This window comes from Acipenser ruthenus, chromosome 7 (genome assembly GCF_902713425.1).
Source record: "Acipenser ruthenus chromosome 7, fAciRut3.2 maternal haplotype, whole genome shotgun sequence".
NCBI classification, from domain to species: Eukaryota; Metazoa; Chordata; class Actinopteri; order Acipenseriformes; family Acipenseridae; genus Acipenser; species Acipenser ruthenus.
The window spans coordinates 45,875,412-45,883,014 of NC_081195.1; positions in this window are offsets into that span (position 1 = coordinate 45,875,412).

The following is a 7,603-nucleotide window of genomic DNA, read 5'->3' on the forward strand; positions in this document are numbered from 1 at the left end:
CCTGTATTCTTAAAACATCATGATGTTGTCATATACTACAGGGAGGTATGATGCCAAAATTAAAATTATCTTTGGTATTTGTGTCACTTTTTTCAATGGAAATTAAGATTAATAAAGTAAAAAAATTTATGCTTTATATTGCAGAGATCTTGTTTAATGCAGGCAAGTGCATCACACAGGACGAGGCAATCCACACACAGGCGGATGGCGGGCGTGAACCCGGGACCTCTCACACTAAAGCATAGCGCAGATACCGCTGTACAAAAGAGCCAGCTCTTTTGCAAGGGGCATATATCAGGCTTATGTCTTCGTGCGTGATTACGTCACCTACCAACCCTGCTGCTGCCTTCCCCCATGGATGCTACACTCTCCCCTGCCAGCCTTAAGTCCCAATACCATTCCTCATTGAATTTGTAAATGCTTCACTCACCAATATTGGCAGAAACTGTTTTTGCACAAAGGAGGTTTCATAACTGCATTTTCTTTAATGTTTGACTTCCTCCCAGTCACTGAAGAAGTAGCCACTTCCTCTTTTGAAAATGGAACTTCTATTACAGTATATCTCTTGTCATTTTGCTGTGATCCCCCATCCAGCTAAAACACATGCATAATGTGACCATCTCCAAATGAATGAAAAATGATACCTTCACGTATATATAAAGAGCAGATCAGCCGCTCATCAGAGTTAGTGTGTTCAGAGGCGGAACGAGAGATGTGAGAAAAAAATAATACATCTAGAAAGCAATTGGTACCCGTGCTAGTTTTATACCAGTATGATACCTGTTGGTTCTGTATCTGTTGTGTTAATCTGTTTTGGCCACCGTGCCATTTTGTTTTGCACAAACTGTTTATTTATTATTAAACTCGCGCATCAGCATTTCCATACCCCAGTACTGTTCTCATTTACTTCCTGGTCTGACGTGACCCTTAAGCCATCCGGGTCAAACCATAGTTTATTTTTTGGTTGATATTCATGTTTATCTGCAAAAAAGTAACATAGTATTTAACATTGAGGTTTAATTTATGAAAAACATTAGAGCAAAATAACTTTCTTTGATCCAATTTTGTGTTGCTAAACATGAGCATACCTGTATTCTTAAAACATCATGATGTTGTCATATACTACAGGGAGGTATGATGCCAAAATTAAAATTATCTTTGGTATTTGTGTCACTTTTTTCAATGGAAATTAAGATTAATAAAGTAAAAAAATTTATGCTTTATATTGCAGAGATCTTGTTTAATGCAGGCAAGTGCATCACACAGGACGAGGCAATCCACACACAGGCGGATGGCGGGCGTGAACCCGGGACCTCTCACACTAAAGCATAGCGCAGATACCGCTGTACAAAAGAGCCAGCTCTTTTGCAAGGGGCATATATCAGGCTTATGTCTTCGTGCGTGATTACGTCACCTACCAACCCTGCTGCTGCCTTCCCCCATGGATGCTACACTCTCCCCTGCCAGCCTTAAGTCCCAATACCATTCCTCATTGAACGCGGCTGTAATGGAGGCGAGTCCCACCCACCGCGGGCCTAAACCAGTTACATTGGGACATTCACCGTAGTCATGGCTATGACCCAAGATTGGTGATTGGAAAGCTGAGATATGACAAGGAACATCATCATGACTTTAGTCATGAAATTAGAGTGAGCACAGGGTTAATAAATCTGGCCTTTTTTAAATTTATTTTTATTTTTTAAACTAAGTCATTTTTCCGCCCACCACAGCTTGCCCCGCACTAGTTACGGCTCTGCGCCACAGCTCCTTGAGCTTGTGCTCCACTCCAGTATATGCTACGTGCTGCCCCGTTGTGTGACTGCACGCGGTCTAGAACCAGGTTATCGCCACGCTGCACCCTGGTGTAGCACTGTGCGCTTCCCTGTACTGCTCTCCTGATTGCCTACCGCAGCCACTCAAGCCTGTGTATCTACCCGGCTGAAGTGGCTGCGGTAGGATAGAGAACGAGATGCTGGCGTCCGCCGTACTCGCACGGTGACTCTGATGGTTCCGATCCCCACTGCCCCGTATGATGACTGAGGCACCGCCTTCAGGCTTCCGCAGCAGCTAACAACCGGACCTACCCACAACGACGGGAGGGAGCCGGACGTGGGATTCCAACAGAGCAGCAATCTCGGAGGTAGTCCCAACGCCGCCCCAGGCAGCCCCCACTTGGGTGCTCGCCACCGTACACAACAGTTATGCACACCGTCACATTCTCCAGTCTGTCCGGCCAGGCGACTGGTTTACAACAGTGAACCAAAAGGATGCAAATTTCCACGTCTCTATTTGTCCCGCGCACAGGAAGTTTCTCCACTTTGGCCCTTCCATCCCCCTCCCTTTGATTCAGAGGATGATAGGAAACTAAATTCCCTCTGCCCAGTGAGGGCATTGAGAGGTTATGTGGATAGGACAAAAGCGCTGCGTCACTCTGTCCAGCTCTTTGTTTGTTATGGTGAAAGGATCCTGGGTCAAGCCCTCTCAAAGCAGCGACTGGCCCACTGGTTTGTGAACACAGTATCGACTGCGTACAAAAATGCCAGCCCCACCACCTAGGAGGGAGGTCGCGCACTCTACAAGAGGTATGGCTGTGTCATGGGCTCTCTTTCGAGGTGCCTCATTGACATTTGTACTATGGCTAGCTGGGCTACGCCGCAAACATTCACCAGGTTCTACCGACTTAATGTGGTAGATCTCTCTAAGCCTTCATTAGGCACAAGGTTCCTTGAGGTTGTACGCGCACACCACCAACACTAGTTGGCAGTAGCGAGGCGTCCCTCATATGCTGTCCGCTCATGCTCCCTCACAATGGCTCCGGTATACTGTCCCAAAAGTATTGGTTGGTGGTCGTCTTCGAATTGAAAGGGAACATGAGGTTGCTTACCATAAACCTGGTTCCCTGAAAGAGAAGACAACCACCAAACTTTGCGAGGTCGCATCACTCGCATTTGCGGGTTTGATGCAAAAGAGGAAGTGAGCTCTGCGGAATGACTACTTATTCCCTCGGCAGGTGGAACCGGGGACGTCATTCCAAGGAGGGGTCTATCGGCAGCTCTGACATAAAATGCTCAGGGAATACCTACCTAAGGCAGGCATATTCCTAAAATATTGGTTGGTGGTCGTCTTCTCTTTCAGGGAACCAGGGTTACGGTAAGTAAACTAACGTTTTTGTTCATGCTTAAGAGAACATTGTCTGTACTCTTTATGTTTAGTTTCTTAGCCATGCTTGCTACAGTCCAATTTTGTTTTCTAGTTACTGACCCTTATAGAAGTTTACTGTATTGTAAAAGGACTTTATAATTTACTCTTTTTGGTTTTCATTTTGTAATATTCAATTTGAATATGTTTCTGGAAATGTGAAATTCTTGGTACCATGCTTCATGGAGCTCTGACATACTAACTATGCAAGCATGTGACATGTGTGCAGCAACAGACCAATATAAATAAAGAATAAGCATGTATTTATTTATTTTGAGAACGGTAATGGTTGTATTTTTAAATAAACTGTAAATTATTATTAGTATTGTTTTCACTTGTATTTATTTTTCTTGTGGAACATTTGAATAAAAAGAAGTAAGAAACTAAACTTGGCTGTGACTACATCTAATACCATATGACATGAAAACATTGGTTAAGTTAGAAAAGGCAGAATAAGCTAGAGCTCTAATTTTTCCATTTCATTTACAAGACATATTCTAGGGTGGATTTCATAATATTTAAGGTTTTATTTTGTTACTTTTGGTCTATACGAAAGTTCTTTGCCCTCTTCAGACACTTAAGACTGTAAAAAGTATTCATTTTTTTCAGACACATCAAAGATTAAGACAAGTTTGATCATTTTTATTGCAAGTTTAGCTGCGTAAATAAAAAGAAAATTAGCTTTATAGTCATCAATGGATTCCATCTATTTAGTGCATGGTCTCTTCTCTTAAGATAAGCCAGATGGTGACCCCTCCCCTCCTTGGGAAAGGGAGGCTGCTTCTGCTGTAGAGATGGAGGAGGGGAGGAAGAGGAATATAAGAACATAAGAAAGTTTACAAACGAGAGGAGACCATTCGGCCAATCTTGCTCGTTTGGTTGTTAGTAGCTTATTGATCCTAGAATCTCATCAAGCAGCTTCTTGAAGGATCCCAGGGTGTCAGCTTCAACAACATTACTGGGGAGTTGGTTTCAGACCCTCACAATTCTCTGTGTAAAAAAGTGCCTTCTATTTTTTTGTTCTGAATGCCCCTTTATCTACCATTTGTGACCCCTGGTCCTTGTTTCTTTTTTCAGGTCAAAGAAGTCCCCTGGGTTGACATTGTCTATAGGATTGTCTATTGTCTTTTAGGATTTTGAATGCTTGAATCAGATCACCGCGTAGTCTTCTTTGTTCACGACTGAGTAGATTCAATTCTTTTAGCCTGTCTGCATACGACATGCCTTTTAAACCTGGGATAATTCTGGTCGCTCTTCTTTGCACTCTTTCTAGAGCAGCAATATCCTTTTTGTAATGAGCTGACCAGAACTGAACACAATATTCTAGACGAGGTCTTCTAATGCATTGTAAAGTTTTAACATTACTTCCCTTGATTTAAATTCAACACTTTTCACAATATATCCGAGCATCTTGTTAGCCTTTTTTTATAGCTTCCCTACATTGCCTAGATGAAGACATTTCTGAGTCAACATAGACTCCTAGATCTTTTTCATAGTTTCCTTCTTCAATTTCAGTATCTCCCATATGATATTTATAATGCAGATTTTTATTGCCTGCTTGCAGCACCTTACACTTTTCTCTATTAAATGTCATTTGTGATCTTGGTTAGCGGTTTGTAAATAACTTCTTTAATTTCTTTGAGTACTATTGGGAGGATCTCATCCGGCCCAGGGGATTTGTTTATTTTAAGAGCTCCTAGTCCCTTTAACACTTCTGTCTCTGTTATGCTAAAGTTATTTAAAACTGGATAGGAAGAGGTTGACATGTGGGGCATTGTGGCAGGATGGCTTGCAGTGGTGAGGTGTGGTGACGTCACGGACCAGGAAGTAACTGAACCAAAACAATGGATGGGCGGGTGAAACTGAACGCAACAGCATTCAGCTGATTTTTATTAACTAAATAAACAAAACAAAAGATTTGAACAAAACAACAAAACATAAAACAAAAAGGTGTGATGGCCAAATATAGCAATTGTTTTTCGCTCGCTCTCCCGTGTTCTCCCGTACTCTCCTCTGTACACTCACCCCCGCAGCACGGACAGCTGCAGGTTCTTATACTCTGGCCGAGGGGTTAACTAGCTGTTAATTATCTTATTACCCCTCGGCCACAGTCTGCACGAGTTTAGTAAGGATGCATGACTGTCAGCTAGTTAAATAATCAGTAGCTGATCAGCCACGCATCCTCACAGGGTTTTAAATTATAAATAACAAATAACAAATACGCGGCGCTTTTATCTGCGCCGCAAACAAAAATATAAATAATAATAAATACAGAGGGGCGGGACACTCCGCCACAGGCATGTTGTCCATATCCTCCTTTGTAAAAACTTGTGAAAAGTAATCATTTAATATATTTGCTATTTTTTTTTCTTCGTCTATGATTTTGCCATTTGTATCTCTTAGACATTTAACCTCCTCTTTGAATGTTCTCTTGCTGTTATAATATTGGAAAAATATTTTGGTTTTAGCCCCCTTAGCAATGTTCATCTCTATCTCTCTCTTGGCCTTTCTTTTTTTATTTTTTTTTTTTTATAAATTTAGTCGTTGCCAATTAGTTTTTATTATTTTCTCCCCAATTTGAAATGCCCAATTATTTTTTTTAGGCTCAGCTCACCGCTACCACCCCTGCGCTGACTCGGGAGGGGCGAAGATGAACACACGCTGTCCTCCGAAGCGTGTGCCATCAGCCGCCCGCTTCTTTACACACTGCGAACTCACCGTGCAGCCGCCTCAGAGCTACAGCGTCGGAGGACAACGCAGCTCTGGGCAGCTTACAGGCAAGCCCGCAGGCGCCTGGCCAGACTACAGGGGTTGCTGGTGCGCGGTGAGCCAAGGACACCCTGGCCGACCTAACCCTCCCTCCCCCCGGGCGACGCTCGGCCAATTGAGCGCCGCCCCCTTGAAGCTCCTGTCCACGGTCGGCTGTGGAATAGCCTGGACTCGAACTCGCGACGTCCAGGCTATAGAGCGCATACTGCACTCTAGCGAGTGCTTTTACTGGATGTGCCACTCGGGAGCCCCTCTCTTGGCCTTTCTAACTTCCTTTTTGACTTGCGTTTGCAGTTCCAAGTACTCTTTCTGTGTACTTTGTTTTTGGTCCCTTTTTAAACGCTCTGTAAAGTGCCTTTTTTCGCTGAATATTTTTTTTAATTGATCTATTAAACCATTTTGGCCATTTTGTTTTAGATTTAGATTTGTCAACTTTTGGGATGTAATTAAAAAACATCCTTTTTCTGTGGATGTTTTCTCTATTTTACACCAATCTACTTGTTATTCTCTTTTTCATGCCTTCATAGTTTGCTTTTCTAAAATTGTAAACCTTAGCTTTAGTCATCTTTTGGGGTTTTAAAAAGCACTTCAAATGAGACCATGTTGTCGTCTGAGTTTGCCAATGGCTATCTGACCTGTGCTTTAGTTATTCTGTCTTCGTTATTTGAAAAGACTAAATCAAGGCATGCCTCCCCTCTAGTTGGCGCCTTGACAAATTGCATTAGGAAGCAGTCATTTGTCATGTCCACCATTTCAATTTCGTCCGTCATGCTCCCCACCGGGTTTTCCCATTTTATATGGGAGAAGTTGAATGAAAATGAGGAGAAAGCCTTGTGTGTTTAATTCTGAGTGGTCTACTTGTTGTTCTGAAATCGCATGTACATTTCTGTTTTACATTATGCATGATTGTCTGGGTCCTTGGCATTAAGTTTGCTGTGATAAATGGCTTGTGGTATTACTTTTAAAGCTTGGTCTTTTCCATAGTTGCTGAGTATATGTGTTTTTTTTGTTTTTTTTCAAATACTGTGACTTTAATACCATTGTTATAGTGCATCACAACACAATTAGCAACTTTTTATGTAGGACAGGAAGGACCCACCATCCTCTAAAAGAGAAACAGACCACAAATAAATGACAAATAACAAAAAGGAAACATGCAGTCACACTGAGCTGTGCTTCTCTATACAAAAACTGAAAATATTTCCGGAAAACCTTGAAGTCATTTGTCCAACCTTGTATATAGGGAAGTGTACTATGGGATGGAGGTAACACTGCCAAGCTTGGTGAGACATTCAAAGTAGTATCAGGCTCACATAAGCATAAGCCCATGTTAGCCTTTAAAATGAAGTTGCTTTACTTTGGTACTAAGTTCTTGTGTTCAAGATCCGAAGGTCCCTGGCTTTTACGCTTCTGCTGACAAAACCATTTAAAGTTATTGTTTCATGTAAAAGATCTTGAAGAGCTTGAAAACAGAATCCTGTGTTCAGGAAGTAAATTATGTTAAACACAGAGGTGAATAGCATGAACAGTTCTGGTGGTAGTCACATGATGAGATTCGTTGCAGTCAATCAAACCCTCCAGTTTGTCTATACCATGCCCTTAACAAAAGACTACTGTTCCATCTGCTCAGCTGTGA